This window comes from Pseudophryne corroboree, chromosome 3 (assembly GCF_028390025.1).
Source record: "Pseudophryne corroboree isolate aPseCor3 chromosome 3, aPseCor3.hap2, whole genome shotgun sequence".
NCBI classification, from domain to species: domain Eukaryota; kingdom Metazoa; phylum Chordata; class Amphibia; order Anura; family Myobatrachidae; genus Pseudophryne; species Pseudophryne corroboree.
The window spans coordinates 33,035,989-33,049,576 of record NC_086446.1 but is presented as its reverse complement, the minus strand read 5'-3'; the positions used below and the strand labels follow the sequence as shown (position 1 = coordinate 33,049,576).

Genomic DNA, 13,588 nt, shown 5'->3' with positions numbered 1-13,588 from the left:
CTCATACAGACACTACAATCCCTAGGTCTTAAAGACACAGCCCTTTCTTGGTTCCTATCCTACCTATCTAATCGCTCCTTCAGTGTTCGCTTCTCTGAATCTACCTCCTCTTCGCTACCTCTTTCAGTTGGAGTACCGCAAGGCTCAGTCTTGGGTCCTCTGCTTTTCTCTATCTATACCTCATCTCTTGGTAAACTAATCAGCTCTTTTGGTTTTCAGTATCATCTGTACGCAGATGATACTCAAATCTACCTATCCTCCCCTGACTTGTCCCTATCTGTACCCTGCCGGGTCACTGAATGCCTTTCTGCCATCTCATCCTGGATGACATCTCGCCACCTCAAACTTAATATTTCAAAGACAGAGTTAATTATATTTCCACCGGCCAATAGTAGGTACCAACCTGATATCTCTATCACTGTTGAAAACTCGACTATCTACCCTACCCCACAAGCTCGCTGCCTAGGTGTCATCCTTGACTCTGATCTGTTCTTTGTTCCCCACATTCAATCTGTCTCAAGATCATGTTACATGCATCTAAAAAACATATCCAAAATACGACCATACCTTACACAAGACACTGCTAAAACTCTAATCCACGCTCTCATTATCTCCCGCATTGATTATTGCAATAGTCTCCTAACTGGTCTTCCCAAAACGAGACTCTCACCACTACAATCCATTCTGAAAGCAGCGGCGAGGCTTATCTTCCTCGCTAGACGTTCATCGTCTGCAGATCCACTCTGTCAGTCCCTCCATTGGTTACCTGTATTCTACCGTATTCAATAGAAAAAACTTTTACTCACACACAAGGCCATTAACCTAACTACACCAACGTACATCACTTCGCTTATCACAAAATATCTCCCAACCCGACCTCTTCGCTCTTCACAAGACCTGCATCTCTCATCCACACTCATTACTCGCTCCCACTCACGACTGCAGGACTTTCATCGGGCTGCACCCACTCTGTGGAATGCCCTACCACGCACAATAAGACTCTCCTCTAGTCTCCAAACCTTCAAGCGTTCCCTCAAAACTCACCTCTTTAGGCAAGCGTATCAAATTCCTGAACCACCCACATAAGTTTCATAAACCTTCCTATCAAATTACATCCACTCTGTACAGTCCACACATATCCTTACATGTCTTCTCATTCTATGCAATAGATAGCACCTTTCCTTGTGTACATATGCCTATTTACCTATAGATTGTAAGCTTACGAGCAGGGCCTTCCTACCTCTATGACTGTTATCACCCAGTTTGTTATTGTTATTTCAAATTGTAAAGCGCAACGGAATTTGCTGCGCTATATAAGAAACTGTTAATAAATAAATAAATAAATAAATGTACAATGCAGAAATTATTACAAACAACAATAAAACGGCACTGGACTAGCTATACTAATGAAAGCTATGTATGTATACAGATATAACAATGCACAGTAAGTACTGGATGTATATCACAGGGTACTTATACTAAATATCCCTGAAGTTATGCACTTGTTCTTAACTAACACTGTCTAAACAACATGTAGAATACTTAAGTGTCCTGTAAATGCACGGTATGTGTAATGGCGCCCAAATGCTGACTGGGAGAGAGAGAGAGATAGATGCAGCTCCGGGGCAGGAACATTTGCAGTAAATGGCGCCTGGGGGAGGGGCTACAGGTCAGAGCCTTATCCCCTCTGCTAGACTTCACCACCGGGTACTGCGGGGCCTATACTGAACGGATTTTAGTAAATACGACCTGTGCTCTTTGCCGTGGTGGATATAGTGGGGTCCCTGCCCGGTCACAGTGTCCACACCAGCGATGCGGTCCATCTCCGTAAACCGCGCCGGATTGCGATTTCGGCGGGTTCCGCCTGGGGAACCCTCTTACCTCCTCCCTGAACTTGCGGCCACGTGAACCTGGAGAGCAGTGGCGGGTGTGTGCCTGATGAAGCCGGAGCGCCTCCGCTGTAAGTACCCAGCAACCAGGACGCGGGAGTATACTTCGCCGCTTGGGGAGGTGAGGGAGCTGCAGCACGCTATGTCAGACTGACATATCGCACTACTAAGTGCCTGTGCTGCGGCCCTTGAAGGCTTCTTTCTTCAGAAATGCTCTTTTCAGGGCTGTCTAGCGCAGCCCTTCCTGTTAGCAGCCTGCAGGCACCAACTTACAAACTGAGCTCCTGTGCACGAAGGCGGGGTTATAGAGGAGGCGGTACAAGGTATCCTGGGAACAGTCAAAGCTTTAGCCTGATCCAACTCTACAACCCAATGTTATTCCCTGTGGAATACCAGTTTACCCCGCTGCAGAAATATTAGTAAAGTATTATTTTAATTTTTTTTTTTTTTTTTTTTTAAAGTTAAAGTTTTTTATTGAGAATGAACAGTGTCCAAAACAGTAACAATAATTAGGTTGTACAGGTTTAGGAAATAAACATTGAAATGGGGTGTGTACATGTCATACCCTCTTAATAAAGACACTTCTATTAAGATAAAGGTGAACCGGTACCATCAAAATGTGCCTTGTAAAAGTCCACCTGTGAACCTAAACAATTCTCAATTTATTTTTAATTTATCGGGTCGATTCTATATCTAAACAAAGTGTAAGTCTATGGAGGATAGAAGCAAGAAAGAGAAGGAGGGGGAGGGGAGTGAAGAATCGAGAAGACGGGCGTTGGTAAAGGAGGAAGATTAAGAAGGTTCCCTAAAAGAAAGCAAGAGGTTGGAGATATTCTTTTGTTTTAATACCATAAGGAGGGACAATTGGCGAGCTAGATAAGATAGTAATGCTAGCGGTATTAGCAGTATTAGCTATATTAGTAATATTAGCAGTATTATTAGCATTATTAGCAGAGTCCGGGCATCAATAGAGAGCGGGCGAGGTACCAAGGAGACCAGGTGTTATGGAACTGTGCCACAGTGTTATTCTGTAGGCTTGTAATGTATTCCATATTGGCTATGTGATTAATCTTAGTCATCAGTACAGCCTTGGAAGGTGGCTTGTGGTCTTTCCAACATTTGGCGATCAGTGCTTTAGCCGCCATGCAAAGTTGCATGATTAGCTTGTCTTGGGTTTTGGGTATTGACGGTATGGGGGCGTGAAGCAAAGCAATGTCAGGGGAGAGGTCAAAGGTATACCCGCAGGTTTGAGCAATAAGTGCTCCGACCGTGTTCCAGAAGGGGCGGATAGAGGGGCATGTCCACCATATGTGAAAAAAAGTTCCCTCCTCTCCACAGTGTCTCCAACACAGGTTTGATGTTGTGGGGAAAATGGCGTGAAGTCTGGAGGGGACCAGATACCACCTGGTGTAGACCTTATAACATGTTTCCTTAAGTGCTACGCTGATAGAAGCCTTAGCGATACGCAATCTAATTTCCTCCCATTGATCGTCATCCAACGGATGGGAGAGGTCTGATTCCCAGGCTAATTCGTGGGGTTCTCGGATTGGGGGGTCTGGTGCCAAGATTGAGTTGTATATTGTTGAGATATTCCCCTTTTTGCCAATTGAACGTAAACACATATACTCATAGGAGGTGGGTGTTTTCAGAGGGGTGGTTCTAAGCTGAGATTTGATGAAGCTGAGAATTTGGATATAATGGTATTGACACGAGGATGGGATACCAAAGCGCTCTTGAATTTCTCCAAATGTGGTCGGTGCTGAGAGGCCTTTAATATGGGTGAATCTCGTGATACCCTGGGATTGCCATGGGGCCGCTATTCTTCGCTCGCAACCTGGGGGAAAGGCGGGGTGACCCCAGATGGGTGATAAGGGTGAGGGGTGTGAAGATAGATTATGGGTGCTGCGGAGTTTATCCCACAGTCTGAGTGTGAATTTAATCGTGGGGACTGAGTAGGCCGAGGCTGGTCTGCAGGACCTGGGGAGCCAGGTAAGAGAATCGAGGGGGACGCCCTGGTATAGTGAATTCTCGATATCTACCCATTTTCTGATCCCTAAGGGGGAGTGCCAGGACACTATGTGGTTAAGGTGACATGCGTTAAAATAAGCCTGAAGGTCAGGGTATCCCAAACCCCCTGAGGTGGTGCTCTTAGTCAACATAGCTCGTCGTAATCGAGATTTACGATGAGCCCAAACAAATTTGTTGCACTGTGATTGCAAGGACGCCAAGGTCACTCGGGGCACCATTATTGGAATGGTCTGAAACAGGTAAAGAATACGGGGGAGGAGGTTCATTTTTAGGGCATTGATCCGGCCGATCCATGAAATAAATAAACGGTCCCATTTATCTAGGTCTTGTGTGAGAGTTTTAATTATGGGAACATAATTAGCCTGAAATAGGGTGGTGTAGGATTTAGTAATAAATATGCCAAGGTATTTAATAGCCGAGGGTCTCCAAAGAAAAGGGAAAGAAGACGTTAAAATCCTATGGGTATGGGGTGGAACATTAAATGTAAGGGCCTCGGATTTGGTGTGATTTATTTTGTAGCCAGAGAGGGAACCGTATAAAAGTAGTTCTTTCTGTAAGTTAGGGAGAGATATCAAAGGGTTAGTGAGAGTCAAGAATACGTCATCTGCAAACAAAGATATTTTATACGGATTCTGACCCACTGTAACGCCCCCAATATCCATATTAAGTCTGATTCGGGCCGCAAGGGGTTCAATGCATAGAGCAAAAAGTAGGGGTGAGAGAGGGCAGCCCTGCCTAGTACCATTCTTTAGGTTGATTCGATGTGAGCTCAAGCCATTGGTCAAGACCGCTGATGAGGGGTTCGAATAGAGAGCCGCTATTGCTGTGATAAAGTGTCCATGGAAGCCAAATGCGGATAAGGTAGAAAACAAAAATGGCCAAGAAATGCGATCAAATGCCTTTTCGGCATCTAGAGCCAGAGCAATCGCTGGTATTTTTGTCGTGTTTATTTGGTGAATCAAGTTGACAATACGTCTGGTGTTGTCCGAAGCCTGACGGCCGGGAACAAATCCTACTTGATCAGGATCTATTAGTGACGGCAGCACAGCGTTTAGGCGTGATGCCAGAATTTTGGCAAAAAGTTTGAGATCGGTGTTTATCAAAGATATGGGTCTGTAGTTTGAGCAATACGAGGGGTCCTTTCCGGGTTTTGGAATTACTATAATACGGGATGTCGTGGAGTCCGTGTGAAATGGTGTGCCCTGGAGTATTTTGTTAAACAAAGAAACCATATGTGGAATAAGTTGAGGGGCGAAGGTTCTATAGTACACCATTGGATATCCATCCGGGCCAGGTGCTTTGGAGGGTTTCTGGGTTTTTAACGCAGCCTCAATTTCCTCAGCAGAGATGTCAGCATTGAGAGCAGTGTTAGTCTCCTCGTCTAACCGGGGGAGGGCGCATGTGTCTAGGTAATGTTGTGTCTGATCGGCTTGTGCTAAAGGGTCGGACGGGGGGTCAAGATTATAGAGTGTCTTATAATAATCAAAAAAGACACCATTGATTTTTTTGGGGTCATAAGTAATATTACCTGAGGGCTGTCTTATAGAGTGGATGCATTGGTTAGCCTTTTTGGCGCGCAAGCGATTGGCCAACAAGGTGTGTGCTTTATTACTTTTATCGTAAAACGTTTGGTTAGCCCACCGAAGTGAGCGCTCGACGTTTTCCGCCAAAAGTGATTGTAAGCCATCGCGTGCTTTAGAAAGTTCGGCTACAGTTTTTTTAGAGCGTGTACGTTTGTGTTCCTGATCCAGTGTTGCAATGTTATTTGTTAATAAAGCAATTTGGTTTTCCCAGATTCTCTTACGGTGGGATGCAAATTGTATGATAGACCCCCTGATAACCGCCTTATGGGCTTCCCATATAGTGGCTATGCTGCAATCACTTTCCACATTAACCGCAAAATATTCTCTAAGCTCAGTTTTAATTAAGTCTTGGAATTTAGGGATCTTCAATAACGTCTCGTTAAGTCTCCATGTCAGTCTACCGTCGGGGATATCAAAAATGTCAAATGCCGCTGCTAGAGCTGCGTGGTCAGTCCAGGTAAGTGGGACTATCGAGGAAGAGTGAGCGGACCGGGAGAGGGGTGCACAACTCAAGAACATATCAATGCGAGAGTACACGTCATGTGGATTGGAATAAAAAGTGTAGTCTCTGGTGGTCGGGTTGAGAAAGCGCCATACATCAAACAAACCAGCCTCGGCCATGCACTTGTGTAATATTGAGGAGTTTAGGGTTTGACCGCTGCGCAAAGGGCCGGATCTGTCCATGTTTGCGAGAGCCATATTAAAGTCACCGCCGACAAGTGTTTTGCCTCGTCTATATGAGTGAAGGTCATGGAAAAACTTACGGAAGAATTTAGATTGGGCAGTATTTGGAGCGTATAGATTAGCCAAGGTAACCTCCTCGTGTCCAATTTTTCCTCGCACCATTATATAGCGTCCCTCATTGTCGTGTTTACAATCTAGAAATTGGAAAGGGACTGACCCTTTTACCAAGATGGCCACCCCATGTCTTTTTGCTGTGTGATTGGAGTACCAGGCCATGGGAAATTGTTTAGACGTCAGGGAGGGGTGGGAATCAGCTTTCAAATGTGTCTCCTGTAAGAAAACCACATCGCCTTTTAATGTTTTAAGAGATCTGTGGAGATGAGAGCGTTTCTGGGGAGTATTCAGTCCCTTAACATTGATGGACAGGCATGTTAACGGCATGATTAAAGCAAGAGTGGGGGTGGTTCGCTGGTAACCCCTAAGATCCCGGACTCTGCTAGAGTAGACGAAAAGAACAAAAGAGAAAGATAGAAAGAGGAGATTGCGAATGTATATTACTGTACACGAACAGTACTTAATAACTAGGACTGTTTGTCGGTGGACTCAGATATGTCAACTTGCCACTATCTTGTAATGGGGGTCTAAGGGAGGAAGATAATAGAAGAAAGAGAAGCAAGAGAAAAAAGAAAAAAGAAATAAGCAGGCGTAGTATCCAGTAGGCAGGATACTCGACTGCCAAGATTGAGCTCTAGAAAGGAGAAAGAGCTCACTTGCGGGATAAAAATGCAGTAAAGCAAAAGAGGGTATCAACCCACTATGTTTGAATGTACCTTTGATCCCTATGAGTCGGGGGAGGGTGTGTCAAGACAGAGCCCCGACACCCCCCACCCGAGACCATTAATACACCAAAAATAATAATAATGAACTTTCGTATAGCCATCCAAGACTTAGCTCTGGGGCGGATCAGTCCTAGATACCAAACGCTAACGACAAAGTAATCATGTTACAACTAGTATCAATAGGATAATAACAAAATAACATTAGAGCACACAGTAACGTCGCCGAACAGGTCGGCGCCCAGAGACCGGCTCCATGGCGTAAAAGATGGGGTCAATCTAGGACACCGACCACCGGGCCATGTCTCCGAGCCGCCGGCCAGACCGGCGAGACAAAAATGCTGCAACACGCGGAGTATAAAAGTCCACCAACAAAAGCATTGTGTGAAAACAGTAAAAGGGACGTTAGTATACTAATACGGTAACTAAAACATAGATTACATGGCATTTGAGCAAAGTTGTGAGCAAAATCAATCATACTAGACGTTATAAAAACATAAAGTTAAAAAATAAACGTGATGAGCGGCAGAGCTATGAAGTAGCAACCGGGGACAACTGCAGCTTTCGAAGAAGCTTGTCCCCTTCATCAGGAGAGCGGATGGTGTGAACTTTGCCATCAATCTCCACAATGAGGCGAAAAGGAAAACCCCAGCGGTATTTGTACCCATTGTCGCGCAGTGTAGAGGTGACGGCACGTAAATCACGCCGTTTGGCAATGGTCACCGGTGACAAGTCTTGGTAAATCTGAATCCGGGAGTCTTCAAATAAAATTGTGGTTGAATTCCTGCACGCCAGTGTGATACTGTTTTTGATCTTGAAGGACAGAAACCGGAGGATGACGTCGCGGGGAGGGTCCGAATCCTTCGGTTTAGGTCTCAGGGCGCGGTGCGCTCTCTCTATCGAGATGGCTGAATCCGTAAGCGACGGGACCAAGTGAAGGAACAAGCGTCGGAGGTATGGTTCCAGTTCGGAAGTTGAGACAGATTCTGGAATATTGCGGACGCGTAAATTGTTCCGTCTTTCGCGATTTTCGCTATCCTCAACCTTATCTTTGAGGATTTCCAGCTCGCTGGAAAGGTAGCTCATGTCTTCGCCCACTTGTTTACGGAAGTTCTGGTGGTGGTCTTCCCTTGATTCCAGCACGGTTGTGCGGGAGTCTAGAGCCGCCATATCTGATTTTAATTCCCCGATTGCTGATTGCAGAGCTGTCGTGAAGGAGTTCTTAAGGTCTAAGATCATGTTTTGAAGGGATTGAATATCCGCCTTGGTTGATGGTGCTTCCGCCTGATCCATGGTGGGGGTAGGCATTGGTGGGGGTGGAGATGAGGTGTCAGACAGTTTTTCCCGGCGTGAGAAATGTTGCGAGATATCTTGTGAAGCTCCCGTTTTTTTTGCTCTGGTGTTCGCTCTGCTCATAATACCTGGTAGTATAAAAACGTCCGTTTAAGGAGTGGTGTCGAGAAAGGTTGACGTGAATGTTACGTGTTCAACAATTGGTCCGGGTGAGGGGGGAAGTCAGGCATCCGTATTGCTACATCATTTACAGGACCTAGGTCCTATTAATCTGTGAAATCAGTGAGAGGGATCCCCAGGTGAGCGTCCCGGTTTAACGCACTTCTTTCTCTGGGACTATGGAAAGGTATAGCAGCAGCTGCAGGGTGGAGGATCTGGGATGTAAAATCACTTATAGTAACTCTGGTGGTACAAGGAGCGTGATTCCATTTAGCTCCAGCGGGGGCAGCACAATTCAGGGAAGAGGGGCCTATCCTGCCACCTCCAAGATGGCCGCCGTCCGTGGTGTGCAGCTTTTTTTTTTTTTTTCCTTATTACCCTGCTGGTTCTCCGTGGGGCCAGACCCTCCCTAACCTCCAGGCACCGTCTGCGCCCTCCGTTAAATCTCCTCTGTCACCGCCGCGGCCCGCCGGTCAGCTGTTTCTGTGCGGCGCCTGCTTTCCGGCAGACGCCACAACCAAGATGGCCGCCGCCACCGGCCTGTTTTTTTTTTATTTTATTTTTTTATTAATTATGCTATATTATTTATTTTAAGATAGAAGATATAGAGGGAGAAAAAGAGATGTATGTGACTGATATGAAGGCAGAAGATATAGAGGGAGAAGAAGAGATGTATGTGACTGATATGAAGGCAGAAGATACAGAGGGAGAAGAAGAGACGTATGTGACTGATATGAAGGCAGAAGATATAGAGGGAGAAAAAGAGACGTATGTGACGGATGTGAAGGCAGAAGATATAGAGGGAGAAGAAGAGACGTATGTGACTGATATGAAGGCAGAAGATACAGAGGGAGAAGAAGAGACGTATGTGACTGATATGAAGGCAGAAGATACAGAGAGAGAAGAAGAGACGTATGTGACTGATATGAAGGCAGAAGATATAGAGGGAGAAGAAGAGACGTATGTGACTGATGTGAAGGCAGTAGATACAGAGGGAGAAGAAGAGACGTATGTGACTGATATGAAGGCAGAAGATATAGAGGGAGAAGAAGAGACGTATGTGACTGATATGAAGGCAGAAGCTACAGAGGGAGAAGAAGAGACGTATGTGACTGATATGAAGGCAGAAGATATAGAGGGAGAAGAAGAGACGTATGTGATGGATGTGAAGGCAGAAGATCTAGAGGGAGGAGAAGAGATGTATGTGACTGATATGAAGGCAGAAGATACAGAGGGAGAAGAAGAGACGTATGTGACTGATATGAAGGCAGAAGATATAGAGAGAGAAGAAGAAGAGACGTATGTGACTGATATGAAGGCAGAAGATATAGAGGTAGAAGAGATGTATGTGACTGATATGAAGGCAGAAAATATAGAGGGAGGAGAAGATGTATGTGACTGATATGAATACAGAAGATATAGAGGTAGAAGAGACGTATGTGAGGGGTGAACAGCATTTTAAGGATGAGAAAATCCCTATAGATATCGGCACAGGTGAGTAATAATCACATATTACAGAGAAGAGTCATGTATTCTCCTTGCCCAACCATTACAGCAATTTATTATCATACTTCCTCCTCAGTACAGACTAATGAGGGGAATGTATCTGTACAGTGGTGGAGTCAGGAGCTATCAGCCGCTATAATATTCTGGGAAAGAAAGTGGTTTGAGCGCAGTCTGTGATCAGTGTTTTTTAATTTTTTTCTGATACGTTCTACCAGTAACTTGGTAACTAGCCAGACAATATGTGGATAACAAAAGTGCAGTAATAGTGTGTAACGCACCAGTACTTGAATTTGCGACAGAGTACCTACAAACTCAACTTGTTACAAGCAGTGGTAGGGATTGGGCACAATCCACCCTATTGTCCTATGGGGTTGCACAGTGGTTACATATTCCTCCTTCCCTATGGCCCTGGCATACAGAAATTATAATTTGTAGGTCTCAGAGGAGGATATCAGGACTTAGTCTTGATTCTTCCTACCACGGCCTTAACTGTGGTGGTGCAGATGGTGCTCTGCACACAGCACATTTGCCACCCGCGATCTATTTTGTATGTGCTCCGTCTCTGTCTGGCACACTGCTTACATTTCACATTACAGCAGGCAGCAATGCAGCTGCCTGTCTGTGCTCCGCTTGTAACCTGCCTCTTGCAGTGTCTCTTGGGACTGGGAGTCATGAACTCTCTCCCAGTCCATTCAGACAGTGCCCGTTACGTTAGGGCAAGCAGCGTGCCTCACAGTGACAGCACAGTAAGCATCTAGCAGAAGAGGAGGAAACAATTCTGTGACTACACCCCTTCCCCACAAAATCACAGACCTTTTGGTGCACACCTGTGGTGCGCTCTATCCCTGTTTCGAACATGCTTCCTACCAAGAAAAACATGATGGTGTTATGTAGGAATTAATGTCTGCACCGTGATGGGATCAACATCTGCTTGTGAGACACATGGGACCTTTGAAGATGTGTTCCCAAAGCATTAGAGGTATCAAATAACTAACATCCACACTACTCACCTGCACTGTGATAGCTTGGGCACTGATACATGTAGAACTATATTAGTGTGTGAGGCTCCTCCTGTTATATTGCTTTCCACTGATGGCGAAAAGTCCTTAGATCATAGCCTGTGGTTTCTCAGAGGAGACTAGGACAAGTGTTGTAGCTCACACACTTATCAGATGGATCCAGTTCTATTATAAGCCAGTGTTTTATCTGTGTAGCAATAGAGTCCTACTTACTGTATGTACATGTATAATTGTAAGAACCTGTAGTTGGGTAATTGAAATAAAACAACTGAACATCTTGAACTCACTAATAATATGATAATTTGTTCCTCATGATGATAAAATTATATTGTCAAACATTTTTTTTTCAATAGATGGAGGCACAAGCAGGAAGACTTTGGAGGAAGATTTTTTGTCTGCAGATATTAAAATAGAAGATAACATCACACAGGACTCTCCAGGAGACATCCCCATTACTCTAAATATACATCCTGTACCTCACAGTGCTGATCTATCATCTGATCCCTCTAATCATGGGGAATGTTCTCCTGATACCTCAAATATTGTTACTCATAGTGCTGGTCTTAGAGGTGATTCAGTCTTTACCTGCTCTGAATGTGGTAAAAGTTTTGTACGTCAGTCAGTGTTTGTAGACACCAGAGACGTCACACAGATGAGAGGCCATTTCCATGTTCTGAGTGTGGGAAATGTTTTACGCAGAAATCACATCTTGTTATACATAAGAGAAGTCACACAGGTAAGAAGCCATTTTCATGCCCTGAGTATGGAAAATATTTTGCAGAGAAAGCAGCTCTTGTTAAGCATGAAAGAATTCACACAGGTGAGAAACCATTCCCATGCTCTGAGTGTGGAAAATATTTTGCATAGAAATCCGCTCTTGTTAAACATCAGAGAAGTCACACAGGTGAAAAACCATTTCCATGCTCTGAGTGTGGGAAATGTTTTGCACATAAATCAGTTCTTGTTAAACATCAGAGACGTCACACAGGGGAGAAACCATTTTCATGCTCTGAGTGTGGGAAATGTTTTACACTGAAATCACATCTTACTATACATGAGAGAAGTCACACAGGTATGAAACCATTTCCATGCCCTTGAGTGTGGAAAATGTTAAACATCAAAGATGTCACACAGGTAAGAGGCCATATATGTGCTGTCAATGAGGGACTTGTTTTACACAGAAATAATATCTTGTTATATTTCAAGGGCAAATGCAGCATGCAAGACTGAGAATCATGACTGGGACATAGTTATACCAGGATACAATTTATTTAGGAAGGATAGAATGGGAAGAATAGGAGGAGGGGTAGCAATGTATGTGAAAAAAAAGCATAAATGCTACTTTAATACAAAATGTTGAGGACAAAACTGAGGCCCTTTGGGTCACCACGGAAACTGGGGAGAAGGACATTATTCGCTTTGGGGTGATCTATAGACCACCAGGGCAGGGGCAGGATTTGGCCAGGAACCTATTGTTGGACATCTCTAAAATGGCTTTAAAGGGAGAAGTCATAATCATGGGAGACTTTAATTTACCTGATGTAAATTGGGAGGGGTCCTTTGCAAGTTCAGCTACAAGTGGCAAATTTCTAAATTCCTTACAGGGAGCATCTCTCAAGCAATTGGTGAGGGAGCCCACTCACAAAGACTCAATATTAGATTTAATTCTTTCAACTGGTGACAGGATATCAGACACATATGTGGGTGAGCACCTGGGATTCAGTGATCATCAAGCAGTATGGTTTAGTATAAAGACAGGATCCAACTCCTGTCACACAAAAACAAAGGTGTTGGATTTTAGACATGCTGACTTTGCAATAATTGGGAGATGTTTAAGTGATTCATTTGCAGACTGGAAGAACTTGAAAGGGGTGCAGGAGAGATGGGAAAAACTGAAAAGTGACCTTTGTATCAAAAGGGTTAGGAAAAGCACCAGGAAAAGGAAGCCAGTGTGGTTCACAAAATAAGTATCAACTAGTGTGAAAGCAAAAAAGATGGCTTTTAGGAAATACAAACAGACTCAAAATAATAATGACAAAGAGGTGTATCTTGACAGACGGAAGGATGCTAAGAAAGTGATCAGACGTGCAAAGGCAGAAGCTGAGGAGAAAATGGCCCTGTCAGTAGATAAAGGGGGCAAAACTTTTTTTAAGTATATAAATGAAAGGAGAAAATCAAATGGAGGAATAATAAGACTTAAGACAGAGAGTGAGAATTTGGTGGATGGAGACAAGGCAATAGCAGGTCACCTAAATAATTATTTTTGCTCAGTATTTACTACAGAAGGAGAAGGGAAGGGGCCCCAGTTATGTTGCAAGGACATTCATAAAAATAAGGTAGATGAAAGTACATTTACAGAGGAGAAGGTCCTAACTGAACTTTCAAAACTAAAAGTGGATAAATCAATGGGACCAGATGGGATACACCCAAGGATACTAAAAGAGCTAAAAGATGTGCTGGTGGCACCATTAACAGAATTATTTAACCAGTCACTAAATACAGGTCCCATTCCAGAGGACTGGAAAAGAGCAAATGTACTTCCACTGTACAAAAGTGGAAGCAAGGAAGAAGCAAGTAACTACAGACCAGTA

General features: G+C 44.2%; 1 pseudogene; it reads left to right on the top strand.

Moving 5' to 3' along the window:
• The window catches only part of LOC135057109 (zinc finger protein 135-like), a 111,208-nt pseudogene extending 99,113 nt beyond the window's left edge, over positions 1-12,095 (top strand).
• Positions 12,096-13,588: the final 1,493 nt, after the last annotated feature.